At 38.8% G+C, this 3046-nt stretch overlaps 1 protein-coding gene and 1 pseudogene across 1 annotated transcript in view; both read left to right on the forward strand.

Annotated features, from left to right (window-relative positions):
- UGGT2 (UDP-glucose glycoprotein glucosyltransferase 2) overlaps nt 1–3046 on the forward strand; it is a 139497-nt gene that overhangs the window by 37194 nt on the left and 99257 nt on the right.
- On the forward strand, nt 2176–2710 carry LOC102480888 (prefoldin subunit 3 pseudogene; annotated as a pseudogene).

Here is a 3046-nt window from a genome sequence, read left to right on the forward strand (position 1 = left end):
TGTCTTTTCCGATGCTGTCTGGAATCAGTTTATTGACCACTTCTTTCAAGTCATTTGTCTGTACCTCCCGGGTCATGATTTCCATCATCTTCTTCCAGATTTGGCGGACCTGCTGATACTGGGCATAAGAGGTCTTCCATATCTGATTGTTGCGTTTTTTAGTAAACCCAGCGCAGAAGAGACGAAGCAAATAACCATCGGTAGTCCTGACATTGACATGAGCTTCAATCATGGTCTGCCATTTTTTGACCATGGAACGCATTTTGTCACGGGTGAGATCCATGCCATGGAAGTTAGTCAGACAGTTTTTGCCCTGAACGTCCTCAGTAATTAGCTTGAATTTCCTAAATGCGACTTTGTCATTCTGCAGATCTGCAAGGCTCACTTCAAACACACGGCCCTTAAGGCCGTCAGATGCGATTTTGGTTCCTTGAGTCCTGGTAACCAGTGTCTTCCCAATATTTCTTATGTTGAACATAGCAGGTGCTTTCATGTCATACCAATCTTTTTTAGAAAACGAATCAACCACTTTCTTCTTGGCTCCCTTTTTGCCGCCTTTCGTAAGGCGCTTATTCTTGCCAACCACCATGGTGCTACTCAGAGAGCCAAAAGGCCATTTGATTCTTTTTTATAGTGTGTATTTCCTCTTTTAGATCTTGCAAGAATTTTCTCACCTCCTGGATCTCATTAGCTCCTTTCTCCTGCCTCTTTTGCAGTTCATTGTCTCTCTTCTCTTCCATCTCTGTGAGCTTTGTCATTATGAATATTCTCAATTCTTCATCAGACATTTCCATGGGTTTAATTGTACTGTCTGAGGATGAAGAAGAGTCACTATTTTTCCTTGGAGGAGAGGAATTTTCTTGCTTTCCCATATTTCTTGTGACCCTGTGGTGATTTCTAGTCATTTGATGGGTGGTGCATGTCTTGCTAATTCTTGAAGTTCAATCTGAGTGTTCAGAGGCGTGCAAAAGGAGGTGATCTGCAATGTCTCTTCCATTTCGTGTTCACTCTTTATGCATCAGATTCAGTGGGAATAGAGAAATATTCAGACCCTAACCATATTCAGATGATTGGAAGTTGTTCACTTGGACCTGTCTAGACACTTAGCACATAGAAGCTTAGCAGCCAATGAATAAAGATAGAGAATTAGAGAAGAGGAAAGAAGAAGAAAAAATAAAATAAAAAAGGAGAAAAAAGATGATAAAAAACTGTTAAAATTTAATTTTAAGAAGCAAAAAATGAGAAACACACTATTTCACAGCTAAAGGTCAGCATCCATGTCAGGATGGCCCTGGCCTGGGTTTGTGCCTTTCCTAAATGGGATGTGGAAAGGCACCAATTAACACAATAAAGCAGGGGCTTGAGATTCAAGATAATACTTTACCTTAAAAAAAAAAATTGAAAATCACAGAGAGACACAGTGAGACAGAGAAAGACAGAGAGAAATGGAAAGAAGGAGGGAGAAGTAGCCCTAGTCACTAAAAATGAATCTGGAGTAAAAAGTCTTAGCAGAAAAATCTTTGCTTAAATAAATCAATATTTCAGAGCTGAAGTTCAGTATCCATCTCAGGGTGGGTACTAGCCTTGGTTTCTGCCTTTCCCACTAGAAATGAATCTGGAATAAGAAGTTTCAGAAGAAAATCTTCATTTTTGGTCAAGGAAATCAATATTTCAGAGCTGAAGTTCAGTATCCATCTCTCACAGCAATGTTTTTAATAGTATCACATGAGGCAGAAAGTCTTAAATACATGTCATACACAATCAATAGAACTTCACAGCCATCTGTAGGACTTTTGAAAAACCTTCATAGATACCTTGTCTGGCAGAGCACAGTCAGAACAACAGCAGATTCTCCATAGCAACCACACAGAAGGAACCAAGCACCACAGACACCTAAAAAGGCCCCCAGTGTGTTTTTCAAGCTGCCAGTTCAAGGACTAGAATTGTACAGTTGGCCATGTAGGATCCAGCCACCTTACTCACCTGCTGCACTGACCCAAACATGTACTTCCTATAATGACTCCATGTACAATAACGAAATACTTAGGAATAAATGGGGCAGAGGTGACTTTTGTGGAGAAAATCTTAACAGTCATAGAAAACCATGAAAATAGCCTCGATGTGGTGCTGGCTAAGGGGGATTATGATACTGGACGAGTGACCACAGAAAATGGGTGGCAGCTGTACTTGGGGATTCCTGAGATCACATTTGTGGGAGATGTAGATTCCTTCATGAAACAGCCTGGTCACAAGACTGCATATATAGTACCAAAGAAGCGAATGAACAGAGTTAAGTATAAGTTTATGGAACTAACCTGGCTCAAAGAAAAGAAGGCTTAAAAGTAAGAATCCTGAAAATAAATATACTTTAGAAATTCTAAAATACATGCAGAAGGAAAAAGAGTCCACCAGTTCACTGGAGTGCACATTCTTGCTGGCAGATAACCTGTGTTACAAAGCTTCAATTCCTCCTACCGATGCAGTATGTCTACGGCTGGGGGCTAGTGTAATGCTTCAGTATGATATTGATGAAGCTCAGGCATTGTTGGGAAAGAACTTATCGACTGCCCAAAAGAATCTTTATTCTCTTGAGAAAGACCTTGACTTTCTTTGAGATCAATTTACCACTACAAAAGTCAATATGGCCAGGGTTTGTAAGTGGGATGTGAAAATAAAAAACAAAGATGATTCTACCAAGAACAAAGCATAATGCTAGCAATTAAAAGCATGGTTCAGTTTTCCAGACGTGTTATTTTAAGTTCCCTAAGATTTATTCTTAAAAGATTGACACATCTTTGAATGATTTTTTAGCAGTAAAAAATGATGCCTAAAACAACAAACAAAAGTTATTTATTTACAAAAGCAAGATTTTTTGTTATTTTTAAATTAATATTTCTTTCCTCACATTTTCAAGCAAAGTTAATATAGCTTTCATAATTTCTTTTGTCTGTCATAAGAAAACTTAACTGAAATGGCCTGAAACTATGAGGTATGCTCTGGACACCAGCCTTGTTTACTTTTCCCTTCTGATGTTACTTTCATTTGA

The sequence above is a fragment of the Tupaia chinensis genome, unplaced genomic scaffold, assembly GCF_000334495.1.
Source record: "Tupaia chinensis unplaced genomic scaffold, TupChi_1.0 Scaffold000503_1, whole genome shotgun sequence".
NCBI lineage: Eukaryota > Metazoa > Chordata > Mammalia > Scandentia > Tupaiidae > Tupaia > Tupaia belangeri.